The 7144-nt window shown below is 33.0% G+C and overlaps 1 long non-coding RNA gene across 1 annotated transcript; it reads left to right on the top strand.

Moving 5' to 3' along the window:
- Positions 1–3028: 3028 nt before the first annotated feature.
- On the top strand, positions 3029–4389 carry LOC124887302. The gene is made up of 2 exons (XR_007044707.1): positions 3029–3582; positions 4166–4389. It is a non-coding gene; the product is annotated as an uncharacterized LOC124887302 (long non-coding RNA).
- The last annotated feature ends 2755 nt before the right edge of the window (positions 4390–7144 follow it).

Raw genomic sequence — 7144 nt, 5'->3', positions numbered from 1 at the left:
AGACACCAAGGAGAAATGGTGGAGTTAAGAGAAAGAAAATGAGAAAGGTTTGTTGGCGAAAACCCTTCAAGGTACCACTAGCCGAATGAAGTCTCCGAAAGAAATGGGTATAAGCAACTAACTCAGTTTTAGGGTCATTAACTCAACAACAATTGGTAGAAAGTATAGATGGTAAGATCAGGCAGCTTAATCCAAAATGGATGGCATAATTATCAAAGTTGACTGTTATTTTTTGACAAATCTTTTGTTTCTTTATTTTAAATGGGGACATTCATTATCTTTTCTATCTTCTTTATATTTTTATTTTATTTTCTTAAGTCAGTTATCCAAATAAAAATTATTGTCATTGAGTCAAGTCCAGGTCAAAACAAGTGAGAAAAGATTTCAAAACAGGCTACCAGCTTCTTCAATTGCACAAAGTAAGACAAAAGGCCAGCACCTAAAATAGATATGATTGTGAGCCAAAATAAGGCATGCAGAAAGTTTCATAAACAAACAAGTCGGGGAACTCATAGAAATATCAAGGTTCAAAGGATTTATCTGAAGAGCATGGAAAAGCAGAGATACTGTGTTTGTTTTAGAGTCACTCTTAATAATCTAAGTTTTGGTCAATGACGCATCAATTCAATGATATATGGTAATGGTTGGAAGCAAGGATAAATATGACGAGGGTAACAGAGATTGCCGCGAAAGCTAAAGCCACAAACCAGCCACCATGTTTTAAACTCACAAGGTTTCTTTGATGAAACAGAAAACATATTACCTTCAAAGCACAAACTTCAGAGCATAAATATCAAGGGTTTTAATGCCTCCCTTTTACAAATACAGGAAGCAATGTCGCTGCACAGATTTGATAATCAAATCACGATAAAAATTCATCATTCTGTATCCCTCGGAGACACATATTCTTGTCTAGGGATTTCAGTTTTCATTTGCTAGGTGATACACTTCTTAAATTAAACATTCACTCCTAGAACACGTACCTTTTAGTTGAGTCATTCCTCTTGATTCCTACAAGACGTACCTTTTAGTCGAGTCATTCCTCTTAATTCCTATAAGTCGTACCTTCTAGTCAAGTCATTCCCTTTAAATCTTAGAATATGTACCTTCTAGTCGAGTCACTCCCCTTGATTCCTATAAGACGTACATTTTAGTCGAGTTATTCCCCTTGGTTCCTATAAGACGTACCTTTTAGTCGAGTTATTCCTCTTGACTCTTAGAAGACATACCTTTTAGTTGAATCATTCCCCTTGATTCATATAAGACGTACCTTTTAGTCGAGTCATTCCCCTTAACTCTTAGAAGACGTACCTTCTAGTCGAGTTATTTCCCTTGATTCCTATAAGACTTACCTTTTAGTCGACTCATTCCCCTTGATTCCTATAAAACGTATCTTTTAGTTGAGTCATTCCCCTTAATTCCTATATGACGTACCTTTTAGTCGAGTCATTCCCCTTGATTCCTATAAGACGTGCCTTTTAGTTGAGTTATTTCCCTTGATTCCTATAAGACGTGCCTTTTAGTCGATTCATTCCCCTTGATTCCTATATGACGTGCCTTTTAGTTGAGTCAATCCCCTTGATTCCTATAAGACATACCTTTTATTCAAGTCATTCTCCTTGATTCCTATAAGACGTACCTTTTAGTCGAGTCATTCCCCTTGATTCCTATAAGATGTACCTTTTAGTCGAGTCATTCCCCTTGATTTCTATAAGACGTACCTTTTAGTCGAGTCATTCCCCTTGATTCCTATAAGGCGTACCTTTTATTTGAGTTATTTTCCTTGATTTCTAGAAGACGTAACTTTTAGTCGAATCACTCCCCTTGATTCCTAGAAGACGTGCCTTTTAGTCGAGACATTCCCTTTGATTCCTATAAGACTTACCTTTTAGTCGATTCATTTCCCTGGATTCCTATAGGACATAACTTTTAGTCGAGTCACTCCCTAGATTCCTAGAAGACGTACCTTTTAGTTGAGTCATTCCCCTTATTTCCTATAAGATTTGTCTTCTAGTCGAGTCATTCCTTTTGACTCCTAGAAAATACACTTTCTAGTCGAATCATTCCAATTAACCCATGGAAGATGCATTTCTTTGTTCGAGTTTTTCAAGTAGTGATAATGTAATTGTCACAAAAGTCCTCTGATGTTAAACTGGGGCAAAAATTTCATTCATTTTATTGAAAGCATCATTTAGGTTCCTCTTGAAAAATAAGACTTTATTTTTAAAAGTGAGATTTCTATCATAACATTTGTTTGGGATAATTTTCTTTCTAGTTTTGATGTTATTTCAGGAGCCCGTCTGAAAAACAGAGTGGATAAATGGAATGTCAACCAACAAGGTGAAAAAGCTGAAAGTCAAGCAACAAAGTGAAGAAATGAAAAGTCAACAGATTGATGAAATTGAAAGTCATGAGCCCACCTAAAGAACAGGGTGATGAAATGAAAGTCAGGAGCCCTCCTGAAGAACAGGGTGATGAAATAGCAAGTCAAGAGTAAAAGAAGTTGCATAGATAGGATTTTTGTAATTTCATTTATGTTTTGACTTATAATTTTTATTTTTGATGTAATGACAGAGTCGTGGACCGGAACCTCAAAAAGATCTCACTCGACTCTCCAACTCGGTATAGTTTCTCTTCTTCCAACTATTTAAGATACCTGTGATTTGAATCTCTCATAACTTGGATAGGTAAGATATCCTAAGTCCAACTCGGTTGTCCTTCTTCCTTCTAATTCTTTCTTTGAATAATGGTTGGGTCAAAATATGGTCTCGTTGTCTACTTCTTTGTATGAAAACACTTTATGTTTACACCCAAAAAAGGGCATGATGTAGACACCTAATTTGTCCCTCCCGAAGCCCAATTTATTCATTTTTTTTACCTCACGTTATCCTACACCCTCACCCACGTGATTATACCCCACAATAATACAAAAATAACAAAATTCCAATAAATTCCTAACAAATTAAATCCCTAATCCATAATATTCATTATCCTAATTAATTTTTCACCTCATCCTAAAAACCTACCCCACCCCATACCTCCTACCTCTATACCCCCACGTGGTCCCCACCACTAATAGATATACATACAAAAAGGGACTGGAATACAATTACACACCATAACCATAAGCATACACCACATTCTGATACACGTTTCATCAACACACGGACGCCAAATACAGAGAGATCTGAAGAAACACAGGATTCTTTATTTCCATTATTTTTTCTTCCTTTCTTGGCGTACACACGACACACACAAATCCTTACTCTCTCAACACACATATGGACACACACATGCATAGATTGGAGATGGGGGAGCTGGACGGAGATAAAACCAGATAGAGGGAAAGGTTTGAGCGTGAGAGAGGGAATCAAAAAGATCGATAGGTTTGAGAGAGACAGAGAGCTTAGCGATTGAGAGAGAACGGCGAGAAGAGGTCTGTTCTAGCGACCAGCTCTTATCAGAGCTCTGAAAAATAGCCAAAATCGATGACTAACACTGTTGAAACAACAAAAATCGGTGACCGAACCTGATCTGTTTCTGCCTGATTTCGACGAGATCTGCCGAAAAATGAGAAAAAAGGTAAAGTGATTCTGTTTCTTTGTAGTATTCTATTCTGATTGGTTAGTTCGCAATTTTGATTGAGTTGGAAGGTCCACATTGATTTCATTGAGCCGAGGTCCTAATTTTGTTGGCTCCATCGAATAATTTGGGTATTGAAATAAAAATTGAAGTCCGATTCTTCAACTCTATCTCTTTTATTTTTACCTCAATATGATATGTTGATGTTGTGATTCGTATGATTCGTGTTGGGTTGATGATATGATCTTGATTGCGTGGTTGAGTAATTCTAATTGTTTTGGTTGATTCTATGTTTGGTTAATTAATCAGGAATGATTTGAACTTATTTGGAGTAAATTTTAATTTGGGGAGGCGTAGATATTTATATTTGTGGACGTGAATTTATTTTGATTCCTTGTTAGTGGTTTGATTTGAAATAAATATTGATATTGTTGAACATGATAGTATCATGATAGGTCGAGTTGGGTAGGAAAATGATAGGCTCGGGTAGGCAATTTCAGGACTCGTGAAATATTGAATGCTTGAAATATGTGTTGAATGGCTTAGTTTCATTGCTTTTGAATTCAATAAATCATTTGGCCAGGGAATGCCCCGAGGTTTCGTGTATTTATTCACCGGGGAATGCCCCGACGTATTATGTCTTCGAAGGAGGCTCGTGATCAAGGCCCAAGGCATTGGGTAAAGCATTGGAGTGTAGTTTAGGATTATTTTAGAATAACGTAGGTTTATATTTTTTTGTATTTTCTTTTTGGACTGGACATTATATTTTGGATTGTTTTGTCATGTTTGTGTGATTGATTATTTTTATGCTTTGTGTGGTTTATACATTCATCATGCCAAATTAGCCGATATTCTCCACCAAGTGACCGCGATCAAAATACGGGACCGAGGGATGCCTAACACCTTCCCCTCGGTCAACAGAATTCCTTAACTGGAATCTCGTTCGCAAATCAGTTTTTAAAGAGCCAAAAACCATTTCGAAAAGGATTTTCAAAGGTGACTTGGCACTCCGGATTATGTCAAGTGGCGACTCTGAATAAAAAATGTAAATAATCTTTTTTCGAAATAAATTTTTAATAGTTTGTCACTTTACTAATAAAAACCCTTTCGAACCTTAAAATATAATCTTTTCGGTTAAAAAAGGAGGTGTGACACTCACTTCTATTGTGCCCTTTTGGAGCAAATCCTGGTTTGAGTTTGCCTCATGATGGTTGATTTGGACTACCTTTGGAGCTATTTAAGGTAGCGTTTGGATTCTTGCTTCCGGAGTTGACTACTATCTTTCTTTATTTAGACTATGTCTTTATTCATATCCAGAGACAGAGTATTCCTAATTTGGATATCTTATCTATTTGATCACAAGTTGTACTAGTGATGTTCTTACATTGTGACACCAGATTTTAAGATTATGGTATTGTTAGTTATGTCTTTCCACTTTACTATATTATGTGGTTCGACTTCATTCTAGAAGTCCTACTTGATTTATTTGATATTATTTTTTATTTTGTTTCAGTTTGTGTGATAGGCTTACTTGTCAAGGTTCGTCACAACAAGTGTCATCATGATCTTGAATTTTTGGGTTGTGACAAATACATTTTTTTTGGCTTTGGGTCTGTCGAGATATATAATTAGCTCATAATACGTTTAATGAAGATACATAATTAGTTAAAAATTTTATAATTACTTTGTAATTGTAAGGATGGGGATTTGTGTAAATATGATAAGTTAAAGTGTATGTTATTTTTTCATAAAATTATTCAACAACTTTTTTCTAATAGGGGAATATAGGATTCTCTAAAGATTGAAATGGACATCATAGTAATCTGAGTCAAAATAATGATTCATTTAGTAAGTAACAAATCATATTTGTTTACTCAACATTTCAAAGTTTGCTAAGTAATCATGCGCAAAGAATATCCACCTTAATCATCCAAAAGCAGAAAAGGCCTTATTTCCAATTTTTCAACCGATTTAGGGGTGTGTTGGTACGGACGAAAATATTTGCTTTATTTTTTATATTTTATTGTTCAAATATTTTAATTTTTTTTTGTTCTTATGAAAATAATTTTCTTAAAATTATCAAAGTGACTTCTCTAATGAAAATAAGAAATCGAGTTTCATAATTAAGTGGTATTTCAGCTCATTGTGTTCTCCCGACCGCTATAGTGGGATTTACAATAGGATATGTGGCTTCACAGTATCCAATAGCTTTTATCTAGACTCTATATATTCACATAAATTTTTAGTGTGATTTGTATATACTTATAACTGAAAATCGTTGAAGAAATCCATAAATTTCAAATTATACGTCTCCACCCTCCCAATTGTGACCCCATCCCTTACTCCTACCTCCCCAATCCTACTTCCACAATGTTCGCATAGATTGCATGTAGCAAAGATGAATGATATATACATATCTAGCTATATATAAATACCAAAGCATGAAAGTATAATTTTCTAATATATAGAAAGAGTGGTTTCAACTTGTCAACTATTTGACATTAAATTTAAAAATAAGGGTATTAAGGTCTTTACAGAAAATTATAAGCTCAGATTGAAAATCTTTTGTGCTTCTTTTTGTGGACCTAACAAAAGTTCTAAAACAAAGTTCACTCTTTTCTCATTAATTACAGACATAGCCATGTAAGAAATTTACGATAAATGTCATCACCTGTGGCTCTATAGCCTTGCATTCATTTCCATAAGTGGGCCCTCTATCTGTCATCTATTTTTTATTTTTATTTATCTTTTTTTCTGAAAAGATGTAATTATACTATAAATTGTATTTCTCATTATATTTAGGATGAAGGTGAGTACCTACGTGCTACTTTTATTTAGGTTATATAATATAAAATTATTTCAAATATATTAGTTTAAGTAAATTGACTAATAAGATAATAATTTATTGTAATAACTACAATATGATCAATATAAGTAAATATATTTTATTCTTTATTTACATTTCATATCAAACATATAATTTTCTTTCTTCCTTATTTGTTACATGAAATACAAGTTTGCCTAATTTAAATTTTTAGTATATAATTAATAAAGCTAATTTAGTAAAATAAATTTTTAATAAGTATTTTTTTAAGATTTGTGTCAAGTCAATATATACCAACAAAAAGAAACTAAAGAAAAATACCTAACAAGATTTTACTTATATAAGGTTAAACATAATTCTTTACTAAATAATAATAATTAGTTATTTTTATATATGCAAGTCATATTATCCGTATTGAATTAAGCATACTATTCCTACAAGTTAATGAATTTTTTAATTAAAACTTTGAGCATTAATTACTTGTTGGATTGTAGTTATTTTAATCTCCTCAAACTCAAAGCAAAAGTTTTAATATTTTATTTTTAAGAAACTTAATATATAAAATGTATTTTACTCATATAACTTATTTGATTAATTCAATATTTTCTCAATTTATCTAAAACCTACCGAATTGTGATTTTAACTAAATGACATAATAATTAGTGTTTCTTTGATTTTTAAAAATAAACCAAAATTTGTATATCACCCCTTATTAATTATTATTATTATTATTATTAT

Source organism: Capsicum annuum, chromosome 9 (genome assembly GCF_002878395.1).
Source record: "Capsicum annuum cultivar UCD-10X-F1 chromosome 9, UCD10Xv1.1, whole genome shotgun sequence".
Lineage (NCBI taxonomy): Eukaryota > Viridiplantae > Streptophyta > Magnoliopsida > Solanales > Solanaceae > Capsicum > Capsicum annuum.
The sequence above is the reverse complement of the archived record's forward strand: the minus strand, read 5'-3'. Positions and strand labels throughout refer to the sequence as shown.